Below are 13,197 nucleotides of genomic sequence, written 5' to 3'. Positions count from 1 at the left end.
TATTTTTGAATGACAATCTTGTCTACAGAGTCGTGGTCGTCAAAGGTCACAAAAGCAAAACCTCTCTTTTTGCCACTGCCTCGGTCAGTCATGATCTCAATCACTTCAATTTTCCCATACTGTTCAAAATAATCTCTTAGATGATGTTCTTCAGTGTCTTCTTTAATGCCACCGACAAAAATCTTTTTCACAGTTCAGTGGGCCCCGGGTCTTTGAGAATCCTCTCGGGAGCAGCCCTCTTTGGTTCCACGACTCTCGCGTCCACCTTGTGCGCGGGGCGTTCATGGCCGGGTCCACCTCCTCCACGGTGGCACCTGACGAACCCAAAGCCTCTGGAGCGCTTGGCGTTGGGGTCTCTCATTACCACACAGCCCGTAAGCGTCCCCCATTGCTCAAAATGGCTCCTCAGACTCTCATCGGTCGTTTGGAAGCTCAAACCTCCGACGAAGAGCTTCCGCAGCTGCTCGGGCTCTTTGGGAGACTCTGACTTAGACATGACGGCGGTGGGAGGGGAGACTTTAACGATGCTTACTCGGCGGCGTCCAGGGGCAGAAAGACATTTGACAGTTTTAAAATTTTTCCTACTTTGAAATATGAAGAGGAGCGTCTTCCTTTAATTTGCATTTTTACTCTTTAAAAGATCTATTTCTTAAGGGTTTATTTATTTTAGAGACAGAGAGTGGGGGGAGGGGCAGAGGGAGAATCTACAGCAGACGCCCCAACTTGGGGCTCCATCTCACCACCCTGAGATCATGACCCAAGCTGAAACCAAGAGGTGGGCACTCCATCAAATGAGCCACCGAGGCATCCCTAAAAACTTATTTATTTTAAAGAGGAAGGAAGGGAGGCAGGGAGGGAGGGAAGGAGAGAGAGAGAGAGAGAGACAGCACATGAGAGGTACAGGGAGAGGGAGAGAGAGAGAATCTCAAGCAGACTCCTCACTGAATGCAGAGCCCTATGCAGGGCTTGATCTCAGGACCCTGAGATCATAACCTGAGCAGAAATCAAGAGTGGATTCTTAACTGACTGAGCCAACAGGACATTCCCAATTTGCATCTTTAAATAGTGAAATTTTACATTTTTGGCACATGCTTTCTAGCCACTTGGATACTCTTACCTGTAAATGTTCCTTGAGGAGTCCATGGAAACATAGCAGTCACTTTGAAACAGTCACCTTTGAAGGGTATGTGGTCTCCCTTGGTTTTCCTATACTAGGGTTGCCAGCACTCAGCAGATTTTAACAGGAAGGTTCCATCAGCTGCTACCCTTGCAAAGGTCTGACACATGACTGCAGTGTGAGCTCCAGGCCGGGGACAGGAAGGCAGCCCAGACGGTTCCTCTTGCAAAATATGAAGAGCTAATCCTGTGTTGCAGCACAGGGTCCCACACAGCCTCCCCTGTGGGAAGGAGAAGAGACTAACATTTATAGAGCAACCTGCTGTGTGCCAGGTACTTCCTTTCTCTCATTTAACCTTACATAGTAGGTATCATTTTCAATATGCTACAGATGAAGAAAATGATGTTCAGAGAATTGCCCAAGTTACACTTAAAGGCAAACTTTAAGTTACACTTAAACTTCACCTAAGTGAAGTTGCCCACTTTCTTTCACTACATCAAACTCCTGAGGCTCCTTTGACCTCAAACGTTTTACATCATTCATGTGGTTTTTCTAAACTTTGTGTTATGTTGCACAGCTTTTGCTTACCTAGACTGTAAGTTCGCATCCTCAATATATAGTAATGAATTGATGCTGATGATGACTTAGGCTGATTTTCTGGAATTTGAGTTAGCTGAAGAATCACCCATAGCTCCCCCTTAAAAGTGGACACCCATAGTTAAAAGTGGAGATGTGTAGCACTCATGTATCAACCCTTAAAAGGGATATCTTCTGAAATGAGATTAAAAAAACAACCAAAAAATCCTGCCTCCAAAAAATCACCAACCAGTGAGAAGGAAAGCAGAAACACAACCCAAATCCTTAGACAAATAGGACAATTTTTAAAAAATAAAATATGACACTATTCAACTCTCAAACCAAAGGATTTCAAGGATAAAGGAATCAAGCTCTAGGTGGAACCTCAATTATGTGCAGGGTCATGAAAAGACACCATTGGTTGGCCTTGTCTCTTCCCAATTTGAATATCTGAGCACTCTAAGTTCTCATTCTCCCGCTCATGCCCCCTTGGTATCATATGATGAGTTAATAAGGAGAAAATATTATTGCATTCTCAGCTTTCACATCCCTAATAAAGCCTATATTTCAAAGCTGTTATGGAACTTCACACAGAATCCATGTTTAAAGACAAATTAAATACATAAAAAACTAAGGGAGACAGCAAAGTTTAGTTACCTGAGAAACAGCTACTAAATGAATCTCTTCAGTTAGGAACACAAGATAAAAATGAAAAAACTCACTATGCTTTTGCTTTCAATTTTACTTTAGGCCTTATTCAATAACCCTTTTGGCAAGAAATGTACATGTATAATTTAAAGCCATCCTGATCAGAATGTGTTATAATAACTTGACTATGTAAAAAATTTGTCTTTTTTGCTACTGTCATGGAGCTCATCTTTCTGCCAGCTTCAGTAGAGTGGTTTAGGTTAGAGGGCAGTGCTATCTTATTCTATCTTGAATACAGGTAATCAAAGTTGCGGATGGTGACAAGCATCCTGAAGACTTATGCTGCCTGGCTATGCCCCTCTGGTACACGGGCGTCTTGGGTGAGCAACAGCTTCCCTTAGCTAGGTGACAGGTGGCCAGGAGAACACGTCGCTTAATTACCCCTCCTTGAGATTTTTCTTCTCCTTTTCCCCCCACCCCCCAATGTGTTGTTGCTGAGGACAGCTGTCATCTTCTGCTTTTGTCTTACCTTGTCCACTAACCGGCCTAACTCATTACCTTGAATCCCACCTCCTGTGCTATCTTTAGCTTCCTATCCCTTTTCTTTAGGAATTCCATACCTCGTTGGTTCTCATTGTCACAGCTTCTGAAATGAAATAGGATAAGCTAAAAGACACCAGCTTTGCTTTAGAAACTGGGTGAATCAGAATTTCTCCTCTGCGTAACGAAATCGTGTATAATTTATTACCATAGTGTGACTTTGTGAGGGTCGACGTTAGCAAGAAGAGACAGGGGATGCAAAAAGTTGTGAATCGCAGAGGCTCCTACCCCTTGGCTACTAGATCAGGTCCTGTTCCTACTATTTGACCGTGTTCCTTCCCTCCGAATCACATGGATGGCATTTTCCTCTTTGGGGATTTTCTGAAAGTGAAAGCAATCATCTCAATCACTGTCATTCAAACACGATGAGATCTGAGGATGGTTGTTGCAAGAGTTATGCCAGCTGGGCCAAGCAAATGTAGCTGGCATGCCGCACAAGCATGATATGTGGATTGTGATCAGAATACAACTTTTTTTTTTTTTTCCCTTTCCTACTGCTTCTCTAAACTCTGTTCAGTGGGGAATAATCTTTCCCTAATCATGGCTGAGAACTACCAAGCCAGTGATTTTTGTACTCCCTCACAAGGAATAGATATCCTATAGTTATTTTAAATCTCAACCAGAGATGTGCTTTACAATTGGAAAGTCCAGGTCAGTGATATCAAAACTGCACCCCTGCTGATGGCTTTTCCCTCCTTTCCCCAGACAGATCTGTTCTTTCCTGGAAGTCCTCAGTGGTGAAGGGTGTGGTCCATCAGCTCTCTAGCCTCTGGCACTGGCAAGAAGCCCAGGAAGCAAGGGACACACTGGTGTAGCAAAGTTCTTATTTGGCTATGGGGTTCCCATGCCCTCTAGGCCCAGTGGGTAGTCAGTGCTAGCATCCCTGTGTAGACCTGATAGATGGTTACTCCACATTCTTATTTCTCTTTGTAGGCTTTTGAGAGGGGATCCTACTGGGTGTCTCTCCTCCAGGTCTTACCTGGAAAGGAGTGCCTTTCTTTCAGGTGATTTCCTACGACTCTTCTTAATTATTGTGTATCAGGTGCTAAGTCTCTGGCCTCTTCTTGAGATCTCTCGACACCTCTGGGTGCACCTACTGGACAAAAAGCCTACACCCGCTCTTCTCTACCTGGATGTTGTTGGCCTTAAAAAAAACAAAAACAAAAACAAAACATGCTGGTTATTTTTACCAGAAAAAAATGGATTTATTTGAGACTAGCAGAGAATTGTAATCTGGGACAAGCAAGCTACAGCAAAACCATAGGCAAGCCCAGAGAACACAGGAGAGGAGTGCTCTTTTGTAAAAGGAAAAGGGGAAGTTGAGAAAGCTGTTACAAACAAAATGTCCACTGGAGTAAACTGGAAGTTGGAAGTATAGTGGCTTCTCATTGGTTGAGTTGTGAGTCTCTTGTGAGTAGGGCTGCTGGGAAGATGGGAGGAAGGGGAGGAAGTAAGGCTCTCTTCCTCCTGTGGGTAGTAAAGCAGTATCCACATACAACGGGCGTCTCTTCCTGTTGGGTCTGCAATTGAAGTTCAGTGGTAGGCTGAGAGGTCCCCCTGCCAAATCTTTTGACTCCATTTTAGTGAGGTTTCCCATTAACCATTTTCACAATTCCCCCTTTTTGATTAAGATCTTTCTTTGAAAGTATCACTGATCAATAGTCAGACTCTTTATATTTAGTGGTTTTGTTCCTCAGTGCCAGGAAGGACCTTCACTAGTTGTCCTGTTCTTTGGTGGAGAGAAAGCACAAAGTAGTTGGAAACCACTTAAAGCCACATATGAAGAACAAGGAAGGTTAGGAGGGAGAAACTCTCAGGTACGTCCCATCTAAAGTCTATCTTTTCTCAAGGTGGTAAGTGTTGGAGATCATCTCAAATCACTGAGCCAGCATTATCTTGCTGAGTATGTCGTTTTTAAAAAGTTCCATAGTCAATAAAGTATAAAACTTAAAATAATAATACAACACAGAAGTAATGTAACAATTCCAAGTTATGTGACCATACTAAACCAGGACTCTACGTCTGAAAGTATGCAACTGAAATATTCCTTGGCACTTAACTTTGAATTAGGTGAGAAAAGTTCTCTCCATGAAGGTATACCCAGAGTTATGTATGTCACCTGGAAGTCTCAGTTTAAAGCAGCCATGAAAGCAAAATTGTGGATACTGCTAGAGTGCATTGATAGAATGAACTGTGTGCATTTGAGAAGATATAGTACAGATATAAATATGAAGCAATAGCTAATGAGCTTTTTGCAAAATGGTGCAACTTTAAAAATGGTTTAAAACAGTATTGCTCTGTCAAAAGAACTCTGTGGAACCAAATGTATTATTGGTAAAATAGCCTACAATGTTGCACATTCAGACCATGAATTGGGTAAGAATCCAAAGTTAGTTAATAGTTCAGATGAAAGAAAACTCTTGTAAATTCTGAACCTTCTAACCCGTCAGAAAAAGCAAGTGAAACATTAATTTGTCCCAGGATCATGATGGGGCTGTTTCCAAAAGGCCAAAACTCTTCAAAAGAAGAGTTTTCCCCAGTTTGCAAGGACTTGAGAAATGCAGACAAGAGCCCTGGCTTTCTGTGAAAGAAAGAAAAGAAGCAACAAGGAGAGAAAGGTACACAGATCTGGTCTGCACATGTTGGAAAAGTGGTCTTGTCAGATGTCATCTGCTTCAATTCCAGGAAATCTTTACTTTCAGGTCACCAGATGGTGTGCAGATCTAATCAGGATTTGGTACTTTCTTTAGATGTATCATGTGAATCCAAGAGTCTATTCTCTGGAGTTTGGCAGCATAAGTGTTGGTTTGCAGTTCCTGATATGGGTCTTTCCAGCAAGGCTGAAGAGTCTTTTCAGAGGAGTCTTTTCCAACAGATGAAAAATCCAGGCTGCAAGGTGTGATACATACGGTTGTTATCTCCTGGGAGTTCACTGTGAAAAGACTGCTCTACCAAAGCATGATTATTTTTAATGGAAACAATTAGGCCTTTACACTATTGAAGTATATCTCCTTTTATTAACTGTGGATCAGACAGGCAGGAGCCAAGTGCGATGGACATCCTCTGAGTATCTCAAAGGTTGAGAGTGCATGAGTTCCCAACAGGATGGGTGATGGGACAATAGTAATGCTTTAGGCCAAGGTATTTGGAAAATTCCTACAAATGCTGCCAGTTGAGTCTTAACAGTACTGTTAGTGTGTGTGACTGAGGATTAGAGATAATATGCACAGTGAAAATGGTGTAAAACTGGCCAGTAGGTCAGAACTGAAGCACCTGATGGGTTCCCCAATCACTATGAAGTTCAAGAGCACTTCCCCAGGTGGGATAATCTTTTCTAATGGAAAAAGCACTGGTTTGTCTATAAGAGAAAGCTTTGATCCAGTGAGAAAATGTACAAACTATGACTAAAACATATTTACCCATGAGAGGGGTAAGTTGTATAAAACCCATTTGTATAAACTGGTTTCCCTGGGTTATACTTTGGGCAGATGGGTCAAGCGAGTTAGGCACTTTCTGCAGCCTTATTAACTTTTCCCCACCAATATTGGCTCATAAATGTTATCATTCTGTCAGTAAACCAATGGTTTAATGTATGCATAGTTGGTAAGTATTGAGAATTTTAGAATTTCTGAAAGGGCCAAATTGTTATTTGGTCCCAACCAGAGTTCTCTTTTTATCAAGCCAACAATCATTAGATTTTTAGTACTGGCTTTCCTTCTCTTGGGTCAATTTTTCCAAAATTATTATCTGGGAGAATGTCCCTTTGGATCATGACAGAAGTCTGGCTATTGGTTTCGAGAGCAGCATTTTTGTGGAAATATCAAGAAGGTGAATGACTTTGGCCCCCAGAAAGCTAAGTTTGGAATGCCCAGGACCCTAGAGCAGTCAATAAAAGCAGAGTGGCTAGAGCAGCCAGAGTATGGCATCTGATACATTTTGGACGTAAAAACCACTTATAATTTTTATTCTCATTACATGTAAAGATACTTCATTGTTTCCATAATATTTCAAAGTCATGAACAACCCCAAAGGTATACCAACTATTGCTGTAAATGTCTGTAGTTTTATCCTCCACTAAAGCACAAATTTGAGTAAAAACTCAGCCCATTAAATTGAAGTAGCCAAAATGTAAAGGTATTGTTTAGGGGCTTCAAAAGGGGTTGCAACAGCATAGTCACCACCATATTTACCATTTTCATCCTTTAAATAAGAACCATCAGTACACCATGAAAATCTGCATTAGTTAGAGGAATTCTGAGTCCAAATGTAGTCCTTATTTCAAGATTATATGCTCTGCTCCTGGTATCTAATCTGAGTTTGAACAAACTTATAATTCTCTTTGGACACTTCCTGTCCCTTTAAGGCCAGAAGTTTTAACAGGTGGATGCTGTCTTACCAAAAAGGGGTTTAAGAAAGGGGAGCAGAAAAGCAAATCATCTGTGCATTGCAACACAGTAGAGCCTGATGAAAACCTGCTATCATCCAAATCAGGTTCTAAGGTTTGTGAAAAGTCAGGACCCTTTGTGAAACTGTAGGACATTACTGTCCAGGCATACTTTCATTCTTCCCAAGTTAAAGCAAAAAAGATATTGGCTATTCTTATCAACTGGAATACTACAACTGCATTGCGTGGATCAATTACAGTGAAAATTTTGCTTTTAGTGCAAAAGGATATTGGTAGTACACAGGAGCTGGGAATGACAGAGTGCCGAGGGGTTACAGTATTCTTTGCTGCTTGGAGGCTCTGGACAAAACTCCATCCTTTGCCATTGGGTTTTTTTTTTACAGGTAAAACAGGTGTATTACAAGGACTAGTAGGGAGGCTCTGAGCCTTGAAGGGCTTCTTTATTTACAGGGTATTGATTCATTCTGGAGAGAGGTTTTGAGGGATCTCTTTGAAACTTGGTGGGGGAATGCGCTCAGGATTCTGCTGATATCAATTGAAAATTTTGCATAAAGAGGATGGTGGCTGATCCAAGAGGAAGAAATGACCAGTGTCCCCAGACTCAGTTATAGTGCTGTCAGAGATAGAGCACAGAAAAGATGCCGAAGAGCATTTATTTCCCCTGGTTGGCTATTTTGATTACTATTGTCAAATTCTAGAATTATTTCCTCCTTTTGGGAGAAAGAAATTCTGGCCTGATATTTTTCTAAGACACCTCAGCTCAATAAATGAATAGAGGCAGAAGAACCAAGGGGAAAATGGTGTGTATCTCTCAGAAGGTTCAGACAGAAGGAACTAGTTTCAGAGGCAGGAACCTACTGAGGTTTATTAGAGACCCTAACTATCTGAACTGTTTTTATCCTCCAGAGCAGGGGCCGCTTTAGAGCAGTGGGGTTGAGCCCCCAGAGTGTATCTCAGGTGTCAAGAAGGACACAGAGAGATTAATTTTCAATCTGGAGAGCTGAGCTGATTGAGAGGGAGTAGTGGGAAGAGCCCCTGTTCAGGCTCTGACATTGGGAACTTGGGGAGTTCACTGGAAAGACTGACTAGGGGACCAAAGGCACCTACCTGGTGCATATAAATTTGTTAATCTTTTTTTTTTTTAATTCGCTGACTCTTTGCAATAATACCCTAAACTAGAAGGTTTTTAGTTTGGTTTGGGGGCTTTCATTTGCTAGAGTTGAAAACAGAATTTTATCGATCTTTGTTTTAAGCGACTCAGTTAGGTTGTGAGCCGGCCAGTTTGCCATATTAACTAAATCTGGAGTAGTTTCCCAATCTATCCCAGTCCTTTTAATTAAAAGTGAAGGATCCTAGTTAAGCCTGTTAATAGACATAGAAATAAATGCTAGTGGGGTGTATCCAACAGGTAAAGGAAGGCCAGAATCCTTCTTAAAGACAAACTGGAGTCAATCATAATAGTTATTAACAAGTTCATCAAACTTTTGTGAGCAAGCCTGAATTCTGTTTGAAGCAGCAGGCTTGGGAAAAGCTATGGTAACTGCTTGGTGAAGATTTCCAGTGAGTGCTCTACCATCTTGACAAAAGTTAGGGATTTGCTTCTCAAAATCTCCTTCAGGATGTTCCTTTTCAGCTGTTTTCATCCAGTGTTTGGCCTGGTCCTCACCAATAAGCATGTGGACTGATAGAAATCTGAGAAACCAAACTGGTTAGTGCAAACAGCAATGGTAAATTCTTCAACAAATCTCTGGGGGGTCCTCAGTCACTTGGAAAACCCTTTGACTATGGCTTATAGTTTGGCCCTAGTCCTAGGAACAACAGAAGCTTGAGGTTTATTGAGATCCTCAGAAGACTTAGCTTTAAAGAGGCAGGTTTTAATAGGGTCAGGAGAGGAGGGAGCAGGGAGAGATATGGAGGAAAAGAGAAGTTCAGGAGAGGGAATACGGGGAAAGAGCACTGGAGAAGGGGTCTGAGCACAAGGTGTCTGCCAACAAAGAAAATGGAGGAGGGAAAAAAGAGGACCCATTTTGATTCCTTTCAATTTGTCTATTTGCCTCAGTTGGTTTAGAAATTGTATTTTGCAAGGAGGCAAACTTAGAACCCTGAAAGCACCTAGAAGCTTCAAGGTGCTTCAAGGTACTGTCACACTGGGCATCCCATTCAGTTTTTTTTTTGTATGTTTGTTTTAGAACTGTGGCTTTCTAATTTAATTATGGGTAAAACAAGTTTGGGGAGACCAAAAGTTCCCTAAAATGGCCATTGAAGTTCTAACTTTTGGTTGAGTCAGTTCACTTAATTATAAATGTCCATGCAGAGGGGCCATAGTTTTTGCACATAAACCCAGCCAGAGGCCCAGTGAGGGTCAGGAGGGGGCCAATCAAAGTATTTTAGTGACTGAAATCCCATTTCTTAGAGATTTTTCTCTAGACCAGAGAGAAATTCCTAAACACCAGTTTCAACAGGATTAGCATGGTTCCAGAAAGAATCAGACCAAAGGCTGGCACAGTTCCATCAAGTACAGTCCAATTTCAAAATGGAGACAGAATGAAGGCCAGAGGAGTGCTCTCAGAGATAAAAACATCACCAGAGCCTTAAAAGAGGTCCTCAATAAAGCCCAAAGAGTTAACACACAAATCGTGGAGCTTGAAATCTGGGGAAACCTCACTCTCAAACCCCAAAGTCGGGAAGAAAGCAGTGAACCCACCTGGCTCTGTAGGTAGAGTCATCTGTTTGCTTACCAGCCTTGGAGTTGTTGGGGGTCTCCTCTGGATCCCACCTCTGATCATCAAGTAATGTTAACCTTAAAAGTAAGACAGCTAGTTATTTTTTTTAATTTAAATTCAATTTGCCAACATATAGTATATCATTAGTTTTGGATGTAGTTTTCAATAATTCATCCGTTGCATGTAACACACAGTGCTTATCACATCACATGCCCTCCTTAATGCCCATCACCCAGTTAAACCATCCCATCACCTCCCCTCCAGCAAACTTCAGTTTGTTTCCCAAAGTTTAAGAATCCTCCTTAATGCCCATCACCCAGTTAAACCATCCCATCACCTCCCCTCCAGCAACCTTCAGTTTGTTTCCCAAAGTTTAAGAATCCCTCATGGTTTGCCTTCCTCTGATTTTTTTCCCATTCAAAAACTGCTAGTTATTTTATCAGCAAAGATGAGTTTATTAAGGAACAGCAGAGAATTTCAATCCAAAACATGGATGCTATAGCAAAACCACAGTCAAATCCAGAGAACACAGGAAAGGAGTGTTCTTTTGTAAAGAAAGGAAAAGGGGAAATTGGGAAAGCTGTTACAAACAAAAAGTCCATTGGACAAAATCAGGAATTGGAAGTATAGTGGCTTCTCATTGGCTAAGTTGTGAGTCACTGATGGGCGGGGCTGTGGGGAGGGGAGAGAGGGTGCAGAGATGAGGAAGTAAGCCTCTACTCCTCCTTTAGGGTGGTAAAGCAGTATCCCTGTGCATGGTCCATCTCTCCCTGTTGGGTTTGCAACTGAGGATGAGTGGTAGTGTGACAGCTCCCCTTGCTGAGTCTTTTGATTCCAGAGGTGTCAACCTCTGGGAGATCAGGATCATTCCATTGCCAAAAGCCTTTCCTGGAACCCCCACTCAAGGAGTGGGTTTGTCAGTCAGCCCTTCTGCTCTCTAAGTGGAAGCGAGCCAGTTGTCAAACCCACTCCATGGTCCACACTAGCTTTATCAGATTCAGGCACCAGCTGTCAGTGTCCCCTGGTTCAGACAACACATTTCAAAGCTCTCTGGGAGGTTCCCTTGAAGCCCTCCTCACTCCTTGAAGTAGGAGGTTATACATCTTATGTCTTCCCTGAAGGGGAAGCTGGGACTCACAGCAAGAAAACCTCTGTCTTCAAATAAATCTTTTTACCAAACTCTTTAATCCCTTTCTCTGAGCCCCTTCTGTATCTGTAATGTCATTGATGGGTCCTGTATTAGGCTCTCCAGAGAAACAGAATCAATAGGGTGTATTAGAACACACACACACACACACACACACACACACACACACACACACACGATCTCTGATACTCACACCACCCTCTCTCCCTTCACTGACATCAGGCGGCATCAAGGTCTGATGGCTCTCTCAGACTTCCTTGGCTCTCTCTCCATTTTTTTTCTCAGGACATTCCCCTAATAAAATTCTTATACGTTTAATCTAGTCTTGGCATCTGCTTCTCTAAAGACCCAGACAAACACAGTTATATTTGTTTCTACTTATTCCCCCAAGTAATCTACAAGAGTGTTTTGCTTCATCTTTGTCAGCATTTGATAGTTTCAAACTCTATGACTTTGAAAAATGCAGGAGGTGTGAAAAGAGAAGCCTCAGATCCTACATTAGGAGGATGAGATGGATTTCCTGCATTTCCAGTGGGAAACTGGAATACATTTTTCCTTTGGAATTTTATTTATAAATATCACCCATATTCTAATTTATTTATTGCTAGCATAGAATCCTATTTAAGACTCATTATGGTTAATGAGTGGTATATGGTGGTATATGGGCTGGTTTCAGGTTCTACGTACCTGGATGATATTATTTTGGGAAAAAGCATTTAAAATTCCATAGAGTTGGCTCATAACTGCATATGTACACACAGTCTCAGCTGGGGGTGGCCTGTATTTATATTTAGTCTATAAATGTGGTAGAGTATAAAACATAGGCAAGAAATCAATATCATAACAAACTAAAGGGAAAAAATGAAGTGTGATCATTGAGATACTTCTTAGCAGCAACTTGATATGCCAGTGAATTTCTATCTGTGTAAGTGGAGAGGCATTTGGTTCAAGCAAAATCCTACAGAGACCCAGAATGTAAAATAGATAAAAAGCAACACTGCTGTGGCTTCAGGAGAGACAGAAGTTGGAGCTGGTGTGCTCAGTCCACCCTACCTATATGACAGCTGCAGGAGAGCTCCCTGGATCCTCTGGGTCTACAGAGCACAGTATGAAACCAGTGTTATATAACACTGTGTCTTCGCTTGCTAAATAGATCCAACAGTCATGCTCAAACACATCCTGGATGTTATGGAAGCATAGCAGGCAGTAGCCAGAAATGATAATAAATTTTAAAAAATTAATTCTAGCGTAACTAACATAGAGTGTTATATTAGTTTCAGGTGTACAATATAGTAATTCAACAATTCTATACAGTACTCAGTGCTAATCACAATAAGTGTACTTTTAATCCTCTACATCTATTTCATCCATCCCACACTCCTCCCCTCTGTAACAATTGGTTTGTTCCCTAGAGTTAAGAGTCTGTTTCTTGGGTTGTCTATTTTTTTCTTTGTTTTGTTTCTTAAATTCCATGTAAGAGTGAAATCATATGGTATTTATTTTTCCCCGACTGGCTTATTTCACTTAGCATTATAATCTCTAGATTCATCCATGTTACTGCAAATGGCAAGATTTCATCCTTTTTTATGCCTGAGTAAACCTCTGTTGTATATATACCACATCTTCTTTATCCATTTATCTATGGATAATGGAAATAAAACTACAGAAAACATAGAGGGGCATATATCTTTTAAAATTAGTGTTTTTGTATTCTTTGGGTAATGTCCAGTAGTGGAATTACTGAATCATATAATTCTATTTTTAAAATTTTTAGAAAAGTAAACGCCACATCCAACCTGGAGCCTAATGTGGAGCTTGAACTCACAACCCTGAGATCAAGACCTGGGCTGAGATCAAGAGTCGGACGGTTAACTGACTGAGCCACCCAGGTGCCCCTCTATTCTTAAGTTTTTGAGGAAGCTCAATACTGTTTTCCAGAGCGGCTGTTTGCAATCCCACCAACAGCACATGAGGGCTCCTT

The 13,197-nt window shown here is 41.5% G+C and overlaps 1 long non-coding RNA gene across 1 annotated transcript in view; it reads right to left on the bottom strand.

Moving 5' to 3' along the window:
* Positions 1-4,605: 4,605 nt before the first annotated feature.
* Positions 4,606-13,197, bottom strand: part of LOC121497160 — a 29,184-nt gene continuing 20,592 nt past the window's right edge. The window contains exons 2-3 of the long non-coding RNA XR_005989419.1: positions 10,051-10,146; positions 4,606-5,830 (exon numbers count right to left, since the gene is read on the bottom strand). This is a non-coding gene — a long non-coding RNA (uncharacterized LOC121497160). The remainder of the gene's footprint in view (positions 5,831-10,050; positions 10,147-13,197) is intronic.

This window comes from Vulpes lagopus, chromosome 8 (assembly GCF_018345385.1).
Source record: "Vulpes lagopus strain Blue_001 chromosome 8, ASM1834538v1, whole genome shotgun sequence".
Lineage (NCBI taxonomy): Eukaryota > Metazoa > Chordata > Mammalia > Carnivora > Canidae > Vulpes > Vulpes lagopus.
Note: the sequence above shows the minus strand (reverse complement) of the source record. Positions and strands in the feature narration are given on the sequence as shown.